The 18,706-nt window shown below is 41.7% G+C and overlaps 1 long non-coding RNA gene across 1 annotated transcript in view; it reads left to right on the forward strand.

Annotated features, from left to right (window-relative positions):
* LOC311607533 overlaps nucleotides 1-17,970 on the forward strand; it is a 77,040-nt gene extending 59,070 nt beyond the window's left edge. The window contains exon 3 of the long non-coding RNA XR_014782628.1: nucleotides 16,680-17,970. This is a non-coding gene — a long non-coding RNA (uncharacterized lncRNA). The remainder of the gene's footprint in view (nucleotides 1-16,679) is intronic.
* The last annotated feature ends 736 nt before the right edge of the window (nucleotides 17,971-18,706 follow it).

The raw sequence follows: 18,706 nt of genomic DNA on the forward strand, positions 1-18,706 counted from the left end.
TAGATTGCTTTTGGTCATGGTGTTTTTATCACAGCAATACAAAACCCAAACAAAGACATCTTCCATTTCGGATTACCATTCCCACTTCAGTGTTTTTCTTTTTTCTGGTTTGTTAAATTTTTTTTTTAAATCACTACTTGCAGTTTTATAGATGAATTGTTAAGCTGCTGCTTTATCCCGTTTCGCCAGGAGAGACCTTCCTGACTGTCTGTTATTGGGCTATACCTACAAAACCTTTTTATCACATTTCTACATATGTGGTGGTCCAGACTTTTCATGCCTTCAGCCCATAGGATTCCCTTCTCGTCCATGCTTTACCCCTATCCCTCCTTTTCATTTCTTTCCCATTTTACTAGTTAAATAATAATATTTTCGGTAAAAATGCTATAAACCACACTTTATCTAGCCAGTGCTCTAATTCCATTGTCTTTGGCCATTCATAGCGATGTATATGGGACATAAAAGGTCTTCTTAGATGGCAAAACCAGAAATGCTCTCTCCTCCAAAATATCTGCAAGAAATAGAATTCCTCATGTAGACAATCCCCTGGGAAGACCCAGAGAAAACAAAAGAAGCTACCAAATAGAACTGGGAAAAGAGGAGTGTTAAAATTAAAATAGAGAGCCATCTTAACATACATACACACAAACACACACACAGAGAGCAAGAATCTGAAAACAAACAAACAAACAAACAAATGAAACAACCTACCCGGATGCATTTCCAACCTCACAAGTCTAAGAGCTGAACTGTCTAGGAAATAATTCAGAGTCCTGCTTTAAAAAAGAATTGTTACCATACAGAAGACAGATGAACAAACAAAAAAAAAACCAATTCGTGATCTTGATAAGATGGCCTTCAAAGTGAACAAAACAGTGAACTGGAAAAGAAAATAAAAGAAATATAGAGGAAAAAAAATTCAGTAAGGAAGTTGAAACCACGAAAAAGAATCAAACAAGAATTCTGGAAATGAAAGAAGCAACCAGTCCAAGTAAGTCAGAAAACATAACAAATTGACAAGACCATGCAGAAAAATATATTGAGGTACGGGGAGTACGAAGTATCCTCAGTTATATATGAAGAAAACAGTGCAAATGTCCAATACCTCTAAGTGCTGGGGTACCTGCAAGAGACCAAATTTAATAACCCATGAGATAGAAGAAGCTGATGTAATAGCAAAAGGAATCCAGTCTAAAACCCAAAGAGAGAAGCTGCTGTCCTAACACAGGAGGCAATCCATGCCCTCAGTAGCCATGGCCTGAGAAGAGCCTCTCCATGAAACATTATAGTTACGGTGTCAAAACCACAAAGCAAGCAGTTCTAAAGGCTGAAAACTCTCAGATGAATGCAGGAATCTCATTATAAGGTTAGATCTTTCATGAGTACTCCCAATATTCAAGAAGTCCCCAGAACTCTATATTTCAAGTCCTGACAATAAATAACTGCTAAACAAGATCTCTCTCTCTCTCTCTCTCTCTCTCTCTCTCTCTCTCTCTCTCTCTCTCTCTCCCCTCTCTCTCTCACACACACACACATAACACACATTTCTTTTTTATTTGACTTTTTAAAATTTTTGTTAATTTATTCAGATTACATCTCATCACTTGTATCCTCCCATTCCTCCCTCCCTCCAGCTTTCAACCTATTCCCCTCCCCTAGGTTTATGACTGAGGAGACCTCCTCCCCCACTATATGGTCATAGGCTATTAACTCTCATCTTGGTAGCCTGCTTATTCTTTCTCTGAGTGCTACCAGGGCTCCCCACCAAGCGGAAGTGGTCAAATATGGGGCACCAGAGCTCATGTTAGAGTCAGTCCCCACTCTCTACATAACTGTGGAGAATGTCCTGTCCATTGCCTAGATCCGAGTAGGTGTTTGATGTTTACTGCTTGTATTGTCCATGGGTAGTGCAGTAGTTTGAGCAGACCCCCCTGGGCCCCAATCCACCCATCATGATGTTCTTCTTGCAGGTTTCTAGGACCCTCTGGAGCCTTCTATTTCCCCATCTCCTATATTTCTCATAACTAGAGTCCCAGTAGGAAGTCCTCACATCAATCCTAATCTCTTGGTAAGTAAACACTTTCATGGGATATGCCTTTTGGGCTAGTGCTCAATTATAAGTGAGTATATACCATGTGAGTCTGCTTCTGGGTTAACTCACCCAGTAAGATTATTTCTAGTTCTATCCATTTGTCCACAAATTTCTAGATTTATTTGTTTTTAATAGCTGAGTAGTATTCCATAGTGTAAATGTACCACAATTTCTTTATCCATTCTTCAACTGAGGGGCATTTAGGCTGTTTCTAGGTTCTGGCTGTTATGAATAAGGCTGCTATGAACATGGTTGAGCATGTCCTTGTTGTGTGGTGGAACATCTTCTGGGTATATTCCAAGGAGTGGAATAGCTGGGTACAAGATTTCAATACCCAATGAAGTTATCCTTCAAAACTGATGACTAACTAGGTGTATTTGAAGACAAACACAAATTACAGAAATTCAAAGCAAGCAACGTAGCGGCACATAGAATTCTTAAAGGAATACTACATTCTGAGAAAGAAGACAGTTTCACCCAGAAGAACACACAGCAGATTACACATTACAAAATGAGCAAATGAACAGAGAAGAGCTGGGAAAGAGCCAACCATGTCCAACCCAGTGAACCAGTAAACTCCCATGATATAACCAGAGAGAATAAAAAGCAATAGCAATAATCGAATTAACTAGGTCACAAATTTATGGGAAATAGCAAGTCTCTTCCAATAACAACCACAAATGTAAATAGATTCAATTCACCAACAAAGACATACAAACATACTGAGTCTTGTTTAAAGAAATAAGAGATAGCTATCCTTTGTCTCAAAAAAAAAAAAACCACAACCCCAAAACAAAAACAACAACAACAACAACAACAAAAAACACATTTAGATAGCAGAGACACTGAGATACTGAGTGTCACATAGAAGTGAGATGGAAACTGACCTACCAAGTGCACAGAAAGTGTAAACTAACAGGCACGGCTAATCTTCTAAATAGGGGAGATCTAATTAATTAGTGTGTGTGTGTGTGTGTGTGTGTGTGTGTGTGTGTGTGTGTGTGACATGCGTCATGACATACATGTGAAGGTCAGAGGATAACTTTCAGGGGTCAGTTTTCTCCTCCCTTGTCAAAGCAGGGTCACATTGTTTGTTTGTTTGGTTCTTCTGTGGTGAACATCCCGAGCTAGCTGCCTTGTGAACTTCCAGGCAATTATCCCGTCACCATCTTCCCATAAGAGTGGTAGGACTGCAGATGCGCACCACTGAAACTGGATTTTTACTTATGGGTCTAGGGGTCCAATTCAGGTTGTCAGGCTTATACTCAGCAAGCCTTTCGCTTCACAAGGTACTTCACTCTGAAAAAGTAGATTTTTAAAAAAAAATTAGAAGAGATGAAGAGGACAATTAGATAGTGGCAAAGGGAGCAATTCAAGGAGATATAATAATTGTAAACTTTTATGTACCAATCTGGGGGTTTCTAATTTTATAAAACAAACACTAAAAGGAATAAAAGGTCACATAGGTTCTGCCACATAATTGTGAAAGACGCCAATACACTGCTTTCATATTTAGATGACATTCAAACCAAAAACCAACACACACACACACACACACACACACACACACACACACACACACACACAACCAAAACCACCACCAACAAAAAAAAGCAAAACCAACCAAACCAAAATTCCTCTGAAATAAATGATATCATGCATCAATTGGATTAAACAGCTATTTACAGAACAATCCATTCAGGAGACAGGGACTGCATATTCCTCTCAGTGATAAGTAGAACATTCTCCAAAACTGCTCACTGACTATGAATAAAGCCATAAGAAGTAAAAAAAATCAGAGACTATTTAGTCTTCTATCCCATCAGACCATAACAAAAATAAAAGTAGGAATCAACAGCAGGAGAAACTTCAGAAACTACACACATATTTGGAAAATGAACAATCCACTTCTGAACGAACAGCATGTCATGGAAGAAATCATGGAGGAAGTTAGAAACTTCCTAGAGACGTATGAAAAGGAGGGCAGAGCCTCAGGTCCTTTGGGATACACATCGAATCTCAATGTAATTGTACATTTGCATTACAGATGGCTTAGGGTGCAGATAATTTTGGCAAGAGCCTCTTGATAGAGCTACGTCAGCTACTATAAGCAGATAGGACCTAGAAAAAAAGAATTCAATAGTTAACAGCAAAGAAGCTAAAGGAGCAATAGTGGCATTTCAACAGGAGAAAAATCAAACCATCAGCTTCCCATTTCTGACCTTGAATTCGCAAAGAAGAACTTGTCAACCTGTAATAAGACAAACTTGGAAATTTGTTTATTAGCATACGTACTATGGGACATTTGCCACACTTAAAAGCATCAAGCGTTGCACGCTCTTTCCCTAGAAACTGACAAATCACTTAAGAAGTATTTACCTCCAAGAGTCCTCAGACATTCCTGTGTCCCAACTGTCACCTTACTGTGCAGATGGAATTGCCAGGTTAAATGTTAAATATTTTCCTCATGGTTCTTCTGCACAGCTTCAGAGTTAATTGGGCCGATTGATTTACCAAAAACCTATATTTTTTTTTCCAGAAAGCACATACTAAAGAGCTCAATAAGGTACAGACTTTTGGGGCAGGACAAAACATTTACTAACAGACGCAGGGTTATCGGGGTCAGAGCACATAAAAGCTCAAATCGAGTCATTGAATTCTCCGCTTCAACTTGCATAGGACCAGAGGAAGATTAAAAGCAATTGAATACTAGTAGTTTGAAGTCCTGATCGATAAAAGAGTCATCAGCTCTTACACAGCTCTTGTTACTCATTTGTTTTTCCGGTAGAGAACAAGCAAACAGGCCATGAATCATAACTAGAACAACCATTCTCTTTCCCTGGGTGGCTTAACAAGGGTCATTTCGTCTCTAGTGCCTCTTAGAGTGTTACTGTGGCCGTGTGGGCAGGAAGGAAAAGATTCTAAACAGACACCTGTCCCCCACCCCCACCTCCCTTGGGCTATTAGGCTATTGAAGCAATGGATCCCAAGAAATTTGGGATTTCCCAAACTGTCTCGTGCTGTGAACAGAGAAGCCTATGGCCCTCGTGGCAGCTGGAGGGGGAAATTTGTCTCCTGGAAAGAGATTCAGCACAGTCTGACAACTTGTTAGATCACCTGGCAGGAGAGTCTGGACCTAGGACTGGATGGGTCAGGGATGGCAAATTTCATCTTTAACAGGTTTGCCTAGCTATGGCCACCTCATGCCCTCTCTTTAAAGGTAAGCCTCATGTTACCACCTGAGAGACGGACAGAGGCAGGGCACTCATTCCATCTTTTTCACTTGTACCTCTGTCCAGTGTGGTCACATTGAACAAGTGCCCTCCCCAGTGGCTGAGCCTAGTTGTTATGGTGTGCCAAGGCCATACTTGGACACTAACAACTTCAGTAGCACTGTATTTTACAGTTGTATAACTATTTTGGCTAGTATTGTGTTTTATAAAAACGTCTTTAGTGTACTTTTAGTATTTAAATTTTAAATGAAAGCAGTTAACCTTTTTAAAAAAAAAATTGTCTTTTGGGTAAAGTTAAGGGTATCTCTGGACTGCCATATCTCCAAAACTTACTGAGGCATCATGGCTTTTTTTCAGTCTACCAACCAGGACTTCCAAGCCATTTGGTTTCTCTGTGATTCTGGTCTTATCCAGTATTTGCGTGTGCTGTACTGTGCTCTGAAGATGAAGAAAGCTCCAAGACGGAGTCCATCAAGTTGCCCAACTCTTAGTTGAAAAATGTGAGGTTCCCAACCAGAAGGCAAAATTTTCTGAAAAGGAAAGTTTCTGTCAAAACTTCCTGAGGAAGACAAAGACCTTCCTTCTGATAAAGAGCATACACTTCACAGCCTTGCTCAGCTTCCCCGAAATCCCTGTGGCTCCATATGACTTAAGCCCTTGAGGATGGGACATCCTCGCTCAGATCCTAACCACACACAGAACCTTTGTGACATAAGGGCAGTGCTCCTACTGGCAGCTGCTCAGGGTGTGCCCTGGTCATCCTGGGACCATTAGTTTGTGTCTGACAAGTATGGACAGTCCCTTGGACTTGTCTTCAGTTTCACGGTGACTATCAGAGACCAGTGGTTCTTGCCCATGTGTCAGGAGCCTCCTCACCTACAAGCAATACCAGAAACAGCTAAAACATCAGAAAAGGGTGTTAACTGGACACTGGACTCTCCTTGAATGTCCTGGCCCTCCAGGAAATGTGCAGTTTCTTAGCTAGTTGGCCTACCACCTCCTATGAAATTTTTTGTTTATTTTTTGTCATTGTAATTCTTTGAATTCTGACATTCTTCTTTCATAACCCAAAGAAGGGGTGATTCATCACCCTTTGACCTATGGTTTGAACTATTTATGCTCGAAATTTGTTTAAAAAGTTATTATCAAATCCATACTTAGTTTTCCCTCTTGGAGCATCACGTCTTAGAAAGGAAACAGGGAAATATCAGGTAGGGTTTGCCATTGCAAATCTCATTTCACTCCTGGGATATGGCTCCCTGCCAAGTGGCAAGATCTGCCCAGATGGCAGAACTTACTTTGCACACCAGATTTTGTCATTATCTAGAGGTTAAAGGATTAATAAATATACAGACATCTTTTGGGAACATGGAGGGAACATGATTTTGTAATCCTGTGGAAATCAAAAGCGTTGCGGGTCTAATTAGGAACCCCTAGTAAGGATGTGTAGGAAGTGAAATGGTCACATGCTCAGCTGCTCCTGGAGGAGATGACTATGCAATAGTCGATGCTCAGACAAAAAAAAGCTCTCATAGAAGTTAACACATTTAAAAATGCCAAGACTGATCCCTGCACCAGACAGACAGCATCCTAGGAGGCCTAAAGACGACATCTTTAGCCAGGTTCAAAGAAGCTTTTAGAGAATGTCTTCAGCCAGCGCTGGCCATAGCACAGAAGAATCATGGATGCAGGCCTGGTAGGAGCCAGCTTCCTTGTCCCCTATTGGCTGACTTGGGTGCTTTTATCTATGTTAGTTGTAGGATCTTGATCTTAATGCCACTTTGTGAATTCTTAATGACACAATTGGCTAATGAATGAAAAAGCACCTAATCCATGACCATTGGATGCATTACTTTCCTGTGGCTACCATGACATACCACCTCAAACTAAGTTCTTTAAAATGGCAGAAATGTGTTTTCTCATATTCTGCTGGCTAGCAGTCTGGAATCAAGGTGTCCTCAGGGTTGGTTCCTTCTGATCTGTCTCTGCTCTTGCCTTTGTCACAGCTTCAACAACTGCTGCCAGTCTTGGTGCCTATTGGCTTGCTGCTATGTCTCTCTGCAGCTGATGTCTTGATTATTACATGTTGTTATCCTCTGTGTAAAACTTTTCTTGGAAAAAACATGATCACTGGATCAGGGACCACTCTAACCAAGCACAAGGCCATCTCAACTTTGTTCTGTCTTCAAAGGCTCTTTACTGAATAAGTTCATGATCATAGGTTCTAGGTCTATGTTACTTAGTGGGAGCAGCATTACTTGGCTAAGAACAGGGAATCAGACACCTCTCTTGGTTCTGAGTCCTTGTAATCGTCAGGTGATGTCCTGGGTAAATAAATTCAAATACCAGCTGCCTTTAAAGAAACATTAGTTATTTTATATATAATATATATTATGTATATTTTGATTTTTGACTGGTTAATATGCCTGATTTGTTATGTCTAGGTGGATTTTTAGGCAGAAAACAGGTGAGGTGACCACAACCTCCAAATTCCCTATCACGTCATAAGTAGAAAACAGTGATCATATCTCTACTGAAAACAGTGACCTTTGGTGAGGCAAGCTTTGTCACTAGGTCTTCATAGAAATACAACTTGACAGAGGGCGAAGGAGCAGATGCCTGCACTTGGAGAGGCCTCTCTTTCACAGACCGCTATAAGTAAGATCTCGGCTTCAGAATGAGCGAATGTTTTCTACACTCTAAAATTTAATTTCCTGATGCTGAATGATTTTCATAGGTGTTGATAAATTAATATAAAAATTCAACAGACGAATGAATCATTGCTTTCAACAGCTAGTTCTGGATTGCAGGGTAACAGCCTCTGGCTCCCCCCACAAACAGAAAGAGACTGTGGCTATCCTAGCACAGGATGCCTTCTTCCAGTGAGACCGACACCACCCGGGCTGTCTTGGGACTCATCTTTCTCTCCTTTAGGAGAAGCACACTATTAGAGACAGGATTCTAAGGAAAGACTCCTCCACACTAATTCTCATAAAAATAGCAGGTGAAGTAGACAATATCTCTCTTCTTTTGGGGGTGGTGTTGTACAACTGATAAACAACAGTTCCAGCCAGAAGCACTCTGGTTATAAGACTGGCCACCCAAGGAGGAGCCTGCTGGTTTAAGAAAAGGAAAGAGGCACTAATATCACTGTAGTTAGATCTAATTACAAAGACCTGGTAAACAAGGGAGAAATCAGAAATTTGCTCATTCAGTTAATATGCCTGATTCTGCATGCTCTCCAGACTGGGGAGGGCGGGGGAGGGGGAAGAAGGGGTGTCTCTCGTCTCTTCATTTAGCCTTCTTAGCTTCTGGTTGACAAGGGAACTGCACACTCTAATTATAGTGTTCCGTTTAGCATTTGCCCGTGCTGCGGCGCTAGGTGTGCGGTCTCTGGGGTTGTTCATGCACTGTACACTTACTCTGCCGTGAATGGCCCAGAAGATGAACACTCAGCGAAAAACCTAAAACAAGAAAGCCAGCCGTTTATGAAGATTGAAAGGGTAGGTTGGATGGTGCTAGGAAAGATGTATGCAGTCCCGAGACAGGGTCTCCAGCAAGGAAGGTCGGCAAGGTCCCTGTCATCATGAAACTTCCGTGCTGCCAGGGAAACAGATGCCAGGGAAACAGTGGAAAAGTAACTTCAGAAAGATGGGAGTTCTGTTAACTAGTCCAAATAGAGTTAGGAGATAGAAATGGATGGGAAGACAGAGTGGACAGAGAAGAGCTCTCTGAGAGGGATGTCCCACTGCAGACCTAAGTGACAGTGGTATGGGATGAATGGCACTAAGGTCTTAATATAAGATGTCTGTAGGTGGAGGGAAAAACACGTTATGAAAGTTTTCTTCTTGCTTACTATGCACGAGGAAGACAAAGAAGACACTCTGGCCAGAGGGATAGGCTGAGGAGAGCTCGGTAGCACTGGTATATGTTTTTTGATTTGTTTTGTTGTTGTTTGCATTTTTTGTATATAAATAATTACCTTGTTTTTTTATGAAATTGTTTCCATAGAGTCCAGTGGACTCTTGGTGAACGGGCAAAAGAAAGTGTCTGATCCCCCAAATAAAGTATCTGATCCCTCAAAGTTGGGAACGTACCCCTGAACTTGACTCTGAAGTGCTGCTGCTGCTGCTGCTGCTGCTGCTGCTGCTGCTGCTGCTGCTGCTGCTGCTGTTGCTGCTGCTGCTTCTGAGCCCTTCAGTCCTTCTGGAAGCCCCTAGAGCTGACCTCTGGTTCTTCCTCAAATGCCAAGGTTCTGTTCCTTGTGAAGACCTCATAGAAATGTACTTAAATAAGCTAAGTAAAGGGGCATTCTCAGAGTCTCCGCCTGAGTCTGGGTGGACAGTATTGAGATTCTAGTCAACTTAGTGAATCCAGGCATTGTATTGGCTCCATGTCCTGGCCCCAATGGTGGCCTAGAACTGAAAAGATCTAGGATCCTTTTAGAAGGCTGTATCAATGTGAGTTTCAGCCTTAGTCCTGCATCATCACAGTAGATGCTTGAGGGGTTTTGTGTGTGTGTGTGTGTGTGTGTGTGTGTGTGTGTGTGTATGGGGGGATCTGAAAGAGAGGGAGCTTTTTTCCCCTAGAACTCCCGCCAAACATCCCTCCAATCTCATTGCGTTTAGTTCAGCCCTTGGTGAGTACTGAATCAGTTCCGTGGGCAGTAAGATGGAATTTTCTCACTGACTTAAGCCAATGGGCACTCCTGGAGCAAACAAGACAGTTAATTCTATTTACACTGAGATGACACAGAGTGTGGGAAAACTTCCTTAGGAAAATGCCTTTGGCAGCGGAATGAGATACAGTCAGTGCTGAGGGGATACCAAAAGTGAACATCAGATTAGGGTTGGACAAATGCAGCCTGTGAGCTATTGCCTACTCGGAGGAGCCTAGAGAAGCCCTGGGCTTCTGAATAGATTTACTTCCCCCCATTCCCAGTGTTAGGACTTGAACCCCAAGCTTGTACTTGCTAGTTAAGCATCCTACACTAAACCATAGACTCAACATCAAGCTTTACCTTTTTAAACTACCAGGGAAGATGAACTAAAGGAAAGGAGCGTTTTGTGCCTCCCCGCCCCTCCCCCCCAAATTGATATGAAACTTCAATTTTAACATGTTACAAAAGTTTTCCTGGAATGATAGCATGCTCAGTTGTCAATACTGTCTTGTGGTGGCCTCTGCAGCATAACGACAGAATTGAGTCACTGTGCCAGAGACTGGGGTAGTGCAAAGAGGAAGTGAAGCTTGTTACTGCCTAGCATCTAATGGGAAAAGCTCGCCGACTCCAACACTGCATTTGAGCCAGCTTATTTGATGGTGGGCATCACTGGGAAGCTGTGATGTGGCCTTGACTGTGGTCATGAGGTTTTTTTCCTTCCTCTTTCCTCTCTGCCTTCCCTTCCCATGTCACAGCCCTGCTTTTTGTGTGCACGTCAGTCTTGTTGGGGATGCTCCTCCCAGGTGGTGGCAAACGCTAGCTTACAGTCGTAGGCTCAGTCTGTTCTTACAGTTAGTGAACCCAGAAAACATGCGGCTCCCAGGAGCATTTGCAAAGCCCTGAGGAACATGCATGGTGTCTGTGCCTTGGATCTATAGCTCATTGATGGAATAAATGACTGTGCCTAAAGCGTGAAGGATTCTGATTAGCCAGGCTAGCGAAGTTCTCACCCTGAATCTGGGGTCCTAAGGACAGAGGAATGACAGCCCCTCCAGTGGCAAGTAGGGAATTCCCAAAGGGAAGATGCCAGAAGGCAAAAACGAAGATATTAGATATTTCCTGAAAACCTAGCTTTAAATTTTTAAAATGCTTATCTCTTCTTTTAATAGATGTTCAACTAATCACTGGCTTTATTTCAATAAAGTCGCTCAGACTGTACCCATTTATTTTGTTTTAAAGCTCAAATTAAGTATATTTTAAAATGACAAACAACAATACAATGCCTTAAAAATGAGATGGGGACCCCGTGATAATTCGCTCTATGCACACATTTTGGAATGTCAACGCCCCTTCTTTCTAGAAGTCTTTATGCTTCGGGAATGAACAGTGATAATATTTGGAGTGATTTTTTTTCACTCAAAACTTGCCTGAAGCTTTGGAGAATTGTTTAAGTTCTATTCTGAAGTAAGTGGCTGGCATTGTAAAACAGATCCTCCTCCCCCTAAAGCCAATTCAAGAGAATCTATGTCTGCTTATCCAGTTGAAGCATGAAACAAAAGGGAATGTTTTTACAGCGAGCAGATTTTCTGAGAACAGTTGCTTAGGCGGTTTTTGGAGCAATGGGATTTAGATGTGGTGGAAAACATGTAAGGCCCCAGTACCTGATGAGACTTGTCAACACTTTGAATTCTACATCTGTTGTTGATCACACTGCGGGACTTGTTAATATGTTTATGATCATGTTGCCACAATGGAAAACACCAAGTTAAACTGTCATGTCTAGTCAGGTAGGGCACCGGGTCCTTCATGCATATTTGATGGCAAACAATTTCAGTAAAACCTGGCTAGGTTACTTCATTAATGGAAGTCACAGAAAGCCTTGTGTTGGGTTTTGTTATTCTTGATGCCCGAGGCATAAGGAAGTAGAAGAATTTGAGACACTTAAGCCAGGAAACTGGAATAATAATTAGCTCCCCCATTAACAAAGCATCAGCCCTGTGTGAAGAGCTTCTTGGCTTTCCAGGGCTGCCATCTCTCAGCTGGTTAGTGAGTAAACAGGAGTTCCAGTGTCTGCGTGAGGTGTGCTAGAGTTCAGGTACTTGCTAAACACCGTTGGTTGTTAAAGTTGAGAAAATCCTGAGAGCTTGGACCAGCATGACACAGTCAGGATTCCACATGTAAGGAATCTTCTCAAAATGACAAACAGGGGCTTTCCTTCATCTCTGCTACCTCTTTCCTTCCCTCCCTTTTCCACCATCATGCATATGAGTGACTCCTAAGTGAAGTGTAGAATTTCCTCCAGTAAAATCAGGACAGCTTGAATAGATACCACAGGAAAAAAAATCTTTATGATAGTCCCACTTAAAAAGCTTCATGTGTTGAGTAAAATCATAAAAAAAAAGATCCACGCAGAGTTGTCAAAGGGAACCCGAGTTATTCAGCCTGTGCCATTGTAGTCCATGGACACCAGCCTCGATTGAGCTGCCCTCTCTGCACCTGATGGGCCTAGAATAGTGGCTGGGATATCCGACCACATAAACACGTAGATGAAGTGCTATCTCTCCGGCTGCACATTGCCTCCTATTTTGTTGCGGTTTTATATATCTCCAAATTCTACACAAGAAGCCATCATCCTTAAAGGTGAGGACTTACTAAGAAGCACAGAGCAGTGTATATGTCTACTGTGGATTGAATATTTTGAAGGAGAAGTATGACATTTATTATATTTAAAAATCATGTACCGGTTGGGAACAGAATAAGCCAGTATGTGTGGTAGTATTCCTGTTTCTTCTTAAGCATTGCTTATTTTCTTATGAGTTAAAAAAAATTAATGTTCTGGTCAAGATAGAGAAAAATAAGTGGATACTGTCCAAAGATGACCTTTCAAACTTAGACACTTAACATAAAGTAGTAAAATCAGGCGGTATGGAATCCTAAATGGAAATACCTGAGCCGTTAATTTGGAAATGGGCATTAAGACATGATGCTTAGAAGAGCAAAGCAGGAGTGCCTGTCAGAAGGATAATCGGTCTGGGAAGATCCTCATTAGACTCATTTATACCTCAGCTTTAGGCCAAAACCAGGAAACAAAGACAATGGGGAAAACCAAAGGACCAGTTGTCTATGGACCCTCTCTGTGGTCCTTGGGCATAAATGGTTAAAAAAATTGGACAGACTTTTACAGCAAAGCATGACACCATAGGCCCCTGCCACTTAGGATGAGAAGGAATTTGTATTTCTTGACTATGGATCCGTGACGACTTGGGACAGGGCTCCTGTTTGCTCCTGTTTAAACCTGCTGTCTACAACAACGGCCGACATGTAGTAAGTGTGAGGAAGGATGCCATGTGCAAACAAGTGGTCAGCAGAGACCAAAGCTTCACCTCAAACTGTCCAGCTTTGGTGCTGTTAGAAGGTGAGGACAGAAAAGAACCCACAGTGACTGATCACTGGCAACAAATTGTTACCTTCAGAGTCTCTCCCTAGTGTCACCCTGCTTTGCTCTCCTCCCCTCCTCTTACTCCTCTGTCCTTTGGACAGCAGCTTTCCTTCTAGGATGAACACAGACTTCCGAGTATCTTCTTAAATAATAAGGATTGTTCTTTTAGTTTGTGCAGTATCTATCAACTGGAGAATATTGTTTTGGTTTCAGGATTCCCACATTTTCTGTAAACAGAGAAAAAAAATGTTCTCCTTTGTGGCAAGAACTTGAAAAAAGAATTATTCCCAAATAGCTCTCATTAAGACAACAAAATCAGTTTCTGTCCCCAGAGTTTCTCACTGCACCATCTTGCGGCAGTTCCATCTGTTTTTGACTGTTGGTGTAACAGTTAAAGTAATATTTTAAGTTAATACATAGCAACAAGCTAATTTAGCAGACATGTGAAGATGATATGTTTTTATAAAAGTTTGCCTGTCAAAATTGATGGAGTTTGACTAAGAAAAATGGTAAAAGAAGACCTAACCGTTCAAACGAATGCTTGCCTTTAAAATTAATATCTGCTATGGTAAGAGGAAAAGCCATCATCAACAGATGATTTCAGATGGGGAGCATGCTCCCCAATGCCTGCTCCTGTGAAATGCCCAGCACTGAAATTTATTGCCAATGAAATAACAAGATGAGGCTCACTTGTGCTCCTGGTACTGTGCTGGATACAAAGAATAATGTTTTGAACTTCCCTTCTTCCTTTGACCTCTTCTCATAAAGCATCAGGGTTACTAAGCACCAAGAAACTCAAACTGCCATTTTTCAAGCTAACTGAGCATTCAATGTAAACAAACCGTGCAACTCTCTGCCTGTCTGCGGGCAAAACCGTGCCAGAGTATTCTATGTTGGCTAGTGTCTGAGCAGAGTTATTTTCTGTCGTCAGAATTATCTGAGTCCCTGCTATAAATTTAAGATTGCAAAGATTTCACAAACAGTTACTATCAGCAAAGCATACTGAACTGAAAAGCAAAGAATGCATTACTGTTATTACTACTGTTTTTTTGAGACAGGGTCTCATGTAGCTCAGGCTAGCTTTGAACATACATACATAGCTTGCTATGCATTTGGAGGATGACATTGAACCTTGAAACCTTTTGATTCTACCAACCACTGGCAATTCAGGCATATACCATCATGCACAGTTGTAAGTGGTGCTGGATATCAAACTCAAGTCTTTTTAATGCCAGGTAATCATTATACCAACCGAGCTACAGCCCCTGTCCTTATTTTAGATTTTTGAGATAGTATTTTAAAAATTATTTGAATTAGATATAATTTCACAAATGGATTTAAGACAGAATGTTCATTTCCTCAACTTGCAAATAATAAAATGCCACACTTTATTATTTCTAAATGATGTCACAAAAGTCAAATAACATAATAATATGTACAAATATGTTTCAGGTACCACAAACATACAGGACATTGTTGTGCAGAACATTAGTCAAAGTTTTCCATAGAAACAGAGCCATCACTAGGTAAATATATGTCAGGGTGTGTGCGCACTGCTCACAAATTATACCATAAACCATTAATATATTATATATATCAAATCTAGAGGGAGAATGCCTGTGAAGACATTAATTACATGGCCATGGAGGCTGAGAGGTGAGCAAGCTGGTGTAGTTTGAAGACATGAGAGCAGGGAATAGGTGCTTTTATTTTGATTTGCTTTCAGCTTGGAGGTCTGTGAACCAAAAACGCCAAAGGATGGGCAGAAAGAGTGAATTCATCAGCTTTTTGTGTTGTATTTGGGTCCTCAGGAGACTGGATGGACTCTACAACCATGACTGCCATGTAGTTTTTATGACAATTTAAATGACTGTGAGATGGCTCAGCAGGTAAAGGCACTTGCTGCATAAGCCTGGAAACATGTCCTGAACTCCTGGGGTCCATGTAGAGGTAGGAGAGAACACAGTCTATGCACAACTTTCATGCATGTACCCTGCACAAGTGCCCACACTCACACCACGCACACATAGACACACAACAGCAGCATCACAACAAGAATAATAATGCTAGGATCTTTCAGAAACATCCTCATAGATAACACTCAGCAATATACAACCAGATATCTGGGGCCAGATATCTTATGACTCTTTCAAGTTGAGACATAAAATTAACTAGCACCCCTTATGGCTAAAACTTGCTATCTTTTATCCATTTTGATTTTCATCTTCTTTTCCTCTTTTCATGTGGGGGTAGAGATGTGGGCTTTCCTGCTGTGTAGCTCACACTGTCTTCAAACTGACCACACAGTTCAAGTCGGCCTCAACCTTGCTTTGTAACCTACACTGCCCTCAGGCTGTCCTCAAACTCTAAGTCATCCACACAGTGCCAGTATTACAGGCCTGCACAGCCATGCCCACTTCAAAGACAATCTTTTCAAGATGTCACCCAGGTTGCTTTTTATTTATATTGGACTCAATTCTTTGTGCTCTGTGTGTGTGTGTGTGTGTGTGTGTGTGTGTGTGTGTGTGTGTGTATGTGTGTGTGTGTGGTGTGTGTGTATGTGTGTGTATGTGTGTGTGTGTGGTATGTGTGTGTATATGTGTGTGTATGTGTGTGTGTGTGTGTGTGTGTTGGGGGTTGGGGCTAAGGTCATTATTAGATGTCTTCCTCTACTATTCTTCATCTTACTGTTTTGAGACAGGCCCTTTCACTGAATTTGGAGCTTAGTGGTTCTGCTAATATGTGATGCTGAGCAATCCCTGGGTCCTTCTGTCTCTGCTTCCCTAAAGCTGGACTTACAGGAGTGCCTCTGTAGCTTTGTACATGAGTGCTAGGGATTCGAACTCAGGTACTCATGCTTGCACAGCAAGCACTTTACCGACTGAATCATCTCCCCAATGTCTCTTTCTGATTTTAGCTATTAAAGATAAATATGTATTGTCTAAGGTATTACAGTGCCAGTAAAATCTACTTGTCACTCTGCTGAGTTATCTGTCTAAGTATGTTTGTATCTTATTGGTCTTTTCCTGGCTTTCACTGACGAATGATATAATAAATGAGATTCATTATAACATACACCTGGCATGCAAGATTTTAGATTCCCAACCAAAGTCTAAGTCTCACAAAACCCAATTTGGGAAAGCCTACCCTGTCTTTTCATGAATAAACAAACAACCAACATCCCCAAACAAGTAAGAGTACCTCCTGTCTTTAAAACAAGAAAATAATTACGTAAAGGTTTTTTTTTCCACCTAGGCCTTGAAAAATCACTCTATAAAAAGCTGTAAAGAGGAACAGAGAAGTCGGCTTGCTGCTCACATGGATGCTGGTGCAGACATTTGACTTCTAGTCAGGAACTGAGGCCCTTGCTAACCACAGCAGCAGGAGCAGAGTACAAGCATTGATCGTCCTCCAGCTCTGAGCCTCAACCACCTCAGGGTGGCATGAAGCGTGAAGAACTTCACATTCGCTGTGATGGAGGGACCCAAAGCTGTGGAACCTGAACATTTTATATTGGACATTTTACACCTCCCCTCTGCTCTCGAGAGAAGAAACTTCCTTCCAATGATGACCTGAAACAGAGGCAGTCAGAGCTTCTAATTGAAAAAACAATTACTGTGCAGAAATGTGAGAGAACCAAGGGGAGCTGTTATTGGCACTTGAGTCCCTCATCAGCATCAGCATCAACTCCCTCCACTCTAACAGACCATCTCCCCTCTAAAAAGGGGCAGTTGGAGCTTACATATGACACAGCAGGTTGGATGCTTCCTCTTTCTTGGTTCAAGGCATTCTGTGATTATTATATAATTTAGCCCCAACCTCTAACTCCATGACCCTCTACTGTCAAAGGCCTGTCCTGTGGCTTTCACCATCATTGCGGCTTTCACAATCACTGGGCAAGTGCACGTCTTTCAGATTTTATGGTAAGGATGCAATTTGGGTGAAAGACAAAGGGCCAATTCTGAGGGGAAAAAAACTGCACAAACTGGAAATTACGCTTTTGGTTATGTGTGGGGTGCTGACGAACTCTTCTGACAGTGGGCATGTGAGGTTCAAGTCTGTAAAGAGGACAATGAGTCATTAGAGAGTATTGCCCTGCAAGACTGAGTTAAGTGGATTCTGCATGGATCTGACTATAAAAGTTCACATTGGGTCACATTCAGCCAAGCACTACACCTTCCCATCATTGATTAGAGGTAAGATTGGAGTTTCACTAAAAGAATAATACGGTAAAAACTCAGTGGAATTCTTCCCTTTTGCCATATGCTGGACACAGAGCTGTTGTTGATTTCCTAAACTTGCTCCCATTTTCCTTTAGGTACAGGACAAATTCTGTGTCAGTGATAACACTACAAGCAAAGAAAACTTAAGTGTCCTTAAGGTACACACACACACAAAATGATGTATATCACACCAAAGAGCATCTGATATCTTAGGAAGAAGCTGAATGGAAAGATCTTCCATTAGAGAGCTCGGTGGTGGACCAAGGAAATAGAAGGGTCAATAACATGCTTGCCATTTGATGGCGGCTAAAACTCAGAATCCACATTTTTTAAAAAAAAGCCTGACATGGTGATGTGAGCTTGTAATCCTGATGTTGGAGAGACAAGAGATGCAGATCCCTGGGGCTCACTGGCCAACCAGCATGTCCCACTTGGTGACTTCCAGGCCAGGGAGAGACTCCGTATGAAAAACAACAATAACAACAAACAACCAGGTTAAATGATGTCTGAGGAACAACCTCAGGTTGACCGCTGGCCTACACATACCCCGACATGTGTGCATCCATATGAACACACAAACATACCACCAAATCTCAATCGTTGAAAGTACTAACAGGACCAGAAAGATCACTTATACTTAGATTGGGACATCCTGGGCAATGTTGTTTAGGAGGAAGCATCTGGGGAGTGCTCACTCAGCAGAAAATCATGATCCAAGATTAAGAGTAGAGTCTTTGAAACCCTGGCTCCTCATTGGCGTCAGTCAGTCTATCAAGAACTGTACGAATCACACCAGAGAGAAAAATTAACCTGGGAGTAGTAGTCATTATAACACATTGTTCTTTCCTTCCCTCCCTCCCTCCCTTCCTCTCTCTTTTCCTTCCTTTCTTCCTCTCTCCTTCCTTCCCTCTTGTCCTTCCTTCCTTCCTCCTTCCCTCCCTCTTTTTCTCCATTCCTCCTCCCTTCCTTCCTCTTCCCCTTTTCTTTTGCTTAAGACAGGGACTTGCCATGTAGTTTAGGCTATCCTTGAAAGTCTATCAATCTTCCTGTCTCTGTCTC

The sequence above is a fragment of the Acomys minous genome (assembly GCF_964271855.1).
Source record: "Acomys minous genome assembly, chromosome: 1".
NCBI classification, from domain to species: domain Eukaryota; kingdom Metazoa; phylum Chordata; class Mammalia; order Rodentia; family Muridae; genus Acomys; species Acomys minous.